The sequence below is a fragment of the Centropristis striata genome, chromosome 2 (assembly GCF_030273125.1).
Source record: "Centropristis striata isolate RG_2023a ecotype Rhode Island chromosome 2, C.striata_1.0, whole genome shotgun sequence".
Classification (NCBI taxonomy): Eukaryota; Metazoa; Chordata; class Actinopteri; order Perciformes; family Serranidae; genus Centropristis; species Centropristis striata.
In genome coordinates this window covers 35,964,875-35,972,301 of record NC_081518.1, presented here as the reverse complement: position 1 = coordinate 35,972,301, position 7,427 = coordinate 35,964,875, and the positions used below count along the sequence as shown (strand labels likewise).

Here is a 7,427-nt window from a genome sequence, read left to right as displayed (position 1 = left end):
TCTAGACTCATTCCAAACATATTGATCTGCTTTTAGAGAAGAGCCTGCAATCCAGAGCTCTAAAACAGTCAAAATAAAGGCTACAGGACTCTAAATCAAGACATGGCAGTACTGGAGTGCTTTACTGTGTCCTGCCTGGCATCCATGTCAGAGAGGCTACAAGCGAGCTGAATAATGGTTCAGGGTGACTGTTAGATCTAATTTAGATATAGTCTGTTTAGGCAGAAGCTGTTTTTCCCATAGGCTCTATGTATAATATATGAAGAAAGCAGGTTGGGGAACATGTTAATAGTGGAATTTACATTATATTTGACAGAGCTTAATGAGCTCTAAAAGCCTGCACTCCTTTGCCATCAGTACAGTAAATCGAGTTTGTCCTTCGAGACATGTTTGTTTCTATCTGCCAAGAGACAACAGGCAATTTTTCTCAATCTGGAGTTTTGCAGCAGCTCCAGTGGACACACATATCCTTGGCATGTCACTTATATAAGTCCTGGTTGTTTACAATGGGCATACTTTTGTGTTTTTTGACAGAATTCCATAACGGCCATTTCATTTGTATACGGAGTTCATTCTGCTGGCAGTTTCACTAGCTGTCACTTTACTCCTCCTCCGTTTCTGTTGCCCTCAAGACCATCCATTTGTCCGTCTCTTAGTACACAGAACCATCACCCCTTTTAACAATTTGTGGCTTCATAATTCACACTTCTTGTTGCAATACAAAATGTCAAGAAAACAAAACAAAAACTGAAAAAGAAAACAAAATACACCCCATGTCCATTTTGCTTGGTCTTTACAGTGGATTGTCGCTTGAACACAAAGGCTAGTGAGAAGCCTTAAACATCTGCACCCTGTCCAGCACAGACATTAGTAAGTTCTGTCTTTTTTTTTCTCTTGTCATTCTTTTTTTTTCTTTCAGAACAGTCTGTTCATAGCTGTGAGAGAGTGCGGTGACTTATACATCATGATGAGCGAGATATCCAGTGGCTGATACCTTAACATCCAAGAAAAAAAGAGACTCGTTGCGTACAGGGGCAGATGAATGTTTTCCTTTTTCCCTCCCTTTTGCCCCCTTTTTCGTTACGACTTCAAGTATTTTTTTAAACAACAGCAAAAGTTAGCAAATCTACATTTTTTTCCTAATCTACTTTACTATTCTACAACCTGGTGCTAAATCAGCATCCAGAGCAAACGTTCAGCCCCTATACTACGATGCCATGTCTTTTTTTATACATTATTTCCATTTTCTTTTATTCATACTTACAGTAGGCCACTGGATATTGATTTAATGATTTTTTGACTACGAGTAAATTGTAATACTTGCAGCTACAAGGTATGAGTTTTTAAATATATATTTATATATTTATATATTTATATTCTTTTAAAAAGCGTTTAGTCCTTTGGTCCCTATTTCCTAAGGAATGATGCATGTAAATTATCCTGGATTCTCCTCTTCTCTCCTCTTCTTCTTCTTCTTCTTCTTCTTCATCATCATCTCGTTTCCTCTTTGATCCAGAGCTTGCCCTGTCACAGAGCACAACACCTGTGTAGGCACAAAAACCAAAATGGCAGCAGGCTGGTGTGTGTGTTTGTGTGTATAATATGTTTGTGTGTGCGCACACGCACATGTTTGCGTCAGTACTTGAGTTGGCATTTGCACGTATTTATACATGTACAAAGTAGTTTTTTTTGTTTTTTCATTTTTCATTTTTTTAAATGTAGCATCTTTAAATGTGTATGTTTGGTTTGTTATCTGTGTTTATCTATATCCTGTGTCAGTATGCATGCTTTGAGCATAATGAGTCTATAAAGGTTTTTTTCCCCCATCATGTCTAGAAAACAGCAGCAAAAAGTTGGTCTCTGCAAAATCTTCTTCCACAGACGCCAAAGCAAAACAGGGAAAAAAGAGGCATTTGCGAAGAAAGAAAAACTGAAAGAAAAAAGAAAAGAAGAAAAAAACAACAACTCTGGGATCCCTCTCTCAGTCACCCAATCTTTCAGCGGGTTTCCAGCAGGATCAAGGGACCACCCTTCCTTCATGATATGTAGCAGAGCAAGAAGTCTTTGTACTTTTACTGCACTTGTGGAAATAAGGTGTTGTGGCCCTTCATCCTGTGACAGAGAGAGAGAGAGAGGGAGGGAGAGAGACACAGAGGAGGGGAGAATAAGGAGAGTGGATTCAGTGAGGCTGCGGCAAACATGCTCAGGGTTGCTGGCTCCTGGTTATCACACAGATTGACAGGCACAGCCAACAGCATGAGAAACAGACGGGGAGGAGAGAAAAAAAAGAGGAGTGTGTCAATCAAAACCAGAAATAAGTGGGCTAGAGGTGGGGCGGGAGATTTGTGTTTTAACCATATGGAACAGACATCTACACTGTGACAGCACTAATCCAAGGAAGACCTAATTTAAACTGACTACATCTTCCTGCATGAAAAGAAATACAGCTGAATGTTGCCTGAGATGTTGCTGTCATTCACCTTATTGTTAATTCATTACAAACAAACTACCAAAAGAACAAGAAGGAAACGTAATGAAAAAGCAAGACATTGCGAGTGCTGAAAAAGTGCAGTGATTCTGACAGAAAAGCTGATGGTTGTCCAATATGAAAAAAAGGACATATTTTGAGAAATTGCCTCTAATTAGGATCCCATGAAAAACCAACCTAGTGTCTCCCCTGCCTTTGTGTTGACTTAAAATGCTGCACTGTCATTGAATGCGTCCGTTCCGCCGAGCTTTTGGATATAAAAGATCTAGTTTACAGCCTATCATCCCTAATATGTTGTGAGCTGTGATGTGGGTGAAGAAAGGCTACGAAATCACAGCAAATCACTCTCCGGGAGTGAACATGAAAGGGACTGACTTTGTGACGGGAACACGCGTGCCCAGACGCTCTTTGTTCTACCTTTCCATTCCTGTAAATGAGCTTGTTACCATCTCATAATAGATCTGCTTTTTAGATGTGAGAGCGGAGATTCTAGCCTATTTCTCATGTGTGCCAAAGCGAGCACAGACATTAGCAGCATAAAGCACTAACAGTTCCGATTACAGATGCCCTCTTTTATAAGCCACTAGCGCTATATACGTGTACCACAGAGCAGAAGAAACACACAGAAGCTTTAAAATAGAGCTTTTTTTTCTTCCCTTTTTTTCCCCAAGTAAACAGCTTATTTGAAAACATCACAAGTATTTCACCGTCCAACTTTGTTAGATAATAAAGAATTTGTCCCCCCCCCCACTCCGCCACCTACTTAGATTGCTCCATAAAAGACACCTGGCAGTTAAGAGGCATAGTTGATGCCAAAAAGACCTTATCCCTCCCGGCTTGCCTGGCTAGACAACCCCCTGAGTTCATTGGATAGACTACGGGAGGGAGAGTCGCCTGCAGGGTTGCTGAAAGAATCGGGCAATACGAGTTTGATGAAAATGACTAACTCTTATCAGGGTTTGGCCAAGAGGGATAGAAAACAAACTCGCTTGCAAAAAAAGGACCCTTTTCACTGTGAATATGTTTGTTTCCTTGTCTTTTTCACAGCATTATCTTACGTACAAGCCATAAAAGAGTTAATTTATCTGGTGGCATAATCCTACTAAAAAAAACAACAGGCAGCAGCAAATACTTATCCCAGGTATTTTTGCTTTATTTCTACAGCCTGCTTATATGTCCATGCGCACAGTGCGGCTGTACCTTGGACATATTTTGGCCATGTGGGTCTGCAGCGCTGCCTGCAGCTCTGCTATCACGGCGTAATTGGTTTGCACCCTCATAAATAAATAAATGGGAAGTGATTCTCATGTTAGGCAAACAAAACAATCTTGCAGAAGTACTCCCTGTGCAGATGGAATCCACGGAGAAGTGGAGTGTCAACATTTGCCTGTGCTCTCTGCGTGAACGGTGGAGATTTAATTGGCTACACAAACATAGGGTCATCTTGGCCATCTCTCAACTAAACAGCTGTCGATCGGGGAGGAGAAAAAGGTCCTTTTTTGCAAAGATTCAGACTTTCATAACAAACAAAAAAAAATCATAGTTTGCTGGAAAAAGAAAAACTGTTGATGTGAATGTGAAGAAATAGAGAAGTAGAAAATACAGGACATCCATACACATGAACCCCACAAGAGAAAGTAAAACATCACAAGGGCACACGGTACAGTAGCACAAAGGGTTTAAGGCCACTTCCAGTTATAATCAACGAACCAATCAGCACGTTAGTTACATAATGTACAACAGGTACCAGCCAAGAAAGGCATCAGTTTACTGCACTCCACAAACTGCCAATATACAATATACAATATATATATTTATATATATAGGAGGAGGGCAGAATATAAAGAGATAGAGTTTAGAAATATCAACCAATGCCACGTCATGCAACGCAGTCACAGTCCCACCACATGACGTCATCCAAAAGAAAATGACACCATGGGTTCAACTTACAGCTGTGGGAACTTGGCCCCATGACAGGTGTAGGGTGGGGTGTGTGGCTATTGCGGAGAAAGGCCACCTCACACTTTGATTGGCCGTGTCAGGTTGCCAGGTTGGTGGGAGTGCAAAAGAAGGAAAGAAACAGTGGGATTTTCTTTTCCTTAAGTCAGAATTCAAAGCACCCTTTTCATATTTATTCCACACTCTCACTTATTCTGCCTGACAAATCAAATGAGGTTATTATGGGTATTTCCATAAAAACTGAAAAAAAGAAAAAAAAAAAGAATTGACAAGTAAAACAGAAATAACAGAACAAATAATCTTCAACACAGCACAAAAATAGGGCCTTTTCTCGTGCCTCAATGTGGTGGTGAAATATTCTCTGACAACATTTGCAGGTTAAAAGGTTGAATTGATGTTTTTATATTCACAAAGATAACCCTTAAGGCAGAAATGCATATTTCAGAAACTTGTCCTGTCTACAGTAATTGGATTTGCCTTGCATTGTTTGCTATGAGGGTGGCCGTACAGTGAGTGCTTCAGCTTTTTTTTCCTTCTTTTTTGCATTAAGTTTATCTTTAAGACACAGAACGCAATTTCAGAGTAGCAGGGCTCCTGAGACCAGCAGAAGAGAATGCTGTCTGATCGTGTTTTTAATTCAACTTCAAAGCAAAATCGTCAGTATTAGAGAAAAAAAGGGGGCTTCTGAAGTTATCTACATATTGAAGTTTTTACCTAAGGAACACAAAAAAAATCCATCATTCAAGTTCCATCAAAGTTTTTCATCGTTATAATGCAGTTGGATTTAGTTTAGAATTAAACAGTTACAGTTGAACTTTACGTATTTCAGTCTTTTGCTCAAGAACTCAATGTACTTGTCTTCTGCAATACAAGGCAATAAATGAAAAGAATAGAAGCTATTTAAAGTAGATTGGTCACATTTTTCAAACCAGACATCTTTCTATAAGCTCCCTCATGGTTTTTAAGAATCTATAAACCAGGAGCTGCCCTCAGAGACCCACTCTGGTATTTTTTCTTTAATGTTTTCATGGGATTGCTCTTGGATTTGCTCTATTGGTTTTCCTTAACTCAACAACAGAAGTGATGTAATAACAGAAGAAAAACACAGAGATGGATTGAACCAGACCCAGGATGAAGGAGGACATGAAAACACACATACACGTACAAACTTGCATCAACACGCGCACATACTTCCTGATAAAGTGACAGAATGTTATTGTGGGGAAATGTCTGTACTTGGAGACATTCTGAGTACATCTCAATGACTGTCCTGTCATTCAATGCTGCTGCAGGATATTTTCCATTTGTCCCTCATTGATGTGCTAAATCAACCCCCTGAACCCCTCCTCCTCTTCTCAGGGTGTCTGCTTTGAAAGCCTCTCTTCAATTAGCAGGACACGGCTCTATTCAAATGCTATCAGGCGAGAGATAAAGGGAGCATCTATCATTTGTATTGCATACCACCTTCCATTAATGCCATCTTGCAGCTTTTAAAGAGTCAAATCTAAAACAAACAAATGGTATTACCATGCTTTTATTTATGGAGGAATATAATCCAGGCTTATGTTATTGTAATGAAAAGTTGTCTAGCCAATTGGGCGATGAGAGCATGCATCTATATTATTTTGCCCTGGCAGCTGCACTTTGTAACAGATGGGTGATGATTCGTTGAATCAAGCCTGACACTGTGAAATTAGTCTTTATTGAAGGATGGCACCACTTTAAGTAAACCTTCCTTTTATCATGTTGTATGGGAGCGCTGACTTTTTTAAGGGCCCATACAAGGAGCTGTTCAATATCCAAGATAACTGTTGTCAGAAGACATATTATCAGAAGAAGTACAGTAGGTGACTATACATTTGCAAGATCTCTTGTTTGCTCTAATTTGTGAGCACATACATACATCATAAACAAGTTAAAAACAGCAGATACATTTTTGCATAGTTCACAACTATTCCACAATGGATAAGCTTGATTTTTGATTAAATTGAGTAAATATTTTATTATAAAAATTGGATGTGTAAATGCTGGCATTGTTTAAAGTTTACACTTTGATATACATAACACTTTCTCCAAAGCCACACAACACCATTCCAACATGAATGTTTATAGTGACATCTTATTACAAACCCTGATTCCAAAAAAGTTGGGACACTGTGAAAAACTGCAGAATGCAGTAATTTGCAAATCCTTTTTGACCTACATTCAATTAGCAAAACTCATAAACTTTATTTATTATGCTCATTTTGCATTAATGCATTCTGTTGTTTTATTTATTATTTATTATTTTTACACAGCTTCCCATCTTTTATGGTATCAGGATTATTGTTGCTTTGCATATTTCTATTTATTTATTCTGCTGCATGGTGGAATCCTAAGCAGTCAAAGCATTCAGGTCTGCTTTGCTACAAGGTTATAGTTAATTAAAAACAAGATAAGAGGACTAGGACACATTTGATAACAAAGTTAAAATGATAATACCACCATATTCCTATGCTATATTATTATTATTGGTGAATTGTCAAACTGTTTCACTAGAGAAGAGATTGAGTGAAGTGAAGCATCACTTGAACTAACCAAATAGTGCTCATAGGTTGGTGCTGTTCTGCACCATTATAAGCACTGCAGTCTGTAGGGAGGGTGAGTGCTTTTCCATTAAGCCTCTCTCTGTTGATTTTATTATTGTGAACACAAACTTTTCTTTCAAACATCCTACATTACTCCTCGTGCACATTGGTAGTTTTGTAAAAAATAGTACTATAAATCAACTTATTGTGCGTCTTCTAGATAAAGCTTCAACTGATCAGGTATCTAGATTTTGCTTAGTAGCTGACAGAAATCTAATGCAGAGCTGTTGCAGGAGAGAAATTTCTGCTATCTGGTTTTATGAATTTGTAGCTCAACAACTTGTATCGATTCTCGACGCCGTCCTCAGTAGACGGGTAATTATGCACAGCTGGGTATTGATGATGTCATCAAT

The 7,427-nt window shown here is 38.8% G+C and overlaps 1 protein-coding gene across 4 annotated transcripts in view; it reads right to left on the bottom strand.

The window, feature by feature from the left end:
* Positions 1–1,972: 1,972 nt before the first annotated feature.
* celf6 (CUGBP Elav-like family member 6) overlaps positions 1,973–7,427 on the bottom strand; it is a 148,301-nt gene continuing 142,846 nt past the window's right edge. For 3 of the 4 annotated variants that reach the window (XR_009395615.1, XR_009395616.1, XR_009395617.1), the window contains 2 exons: positions 4,439–4,511; positions 2,049–2,112 (listed from right to left, as the gene is read on the bottom strand). The gene's annotated coding sequence lies outside the window, so the exon portion shown is untranslated. Of the gene's footprint in view, positions 2,113–4,438; positions 4,512–7,427 lie in introns of all 4 variants that reach the window. The other variant, XM_059350210.1, reaches the window with a different exon arrangement.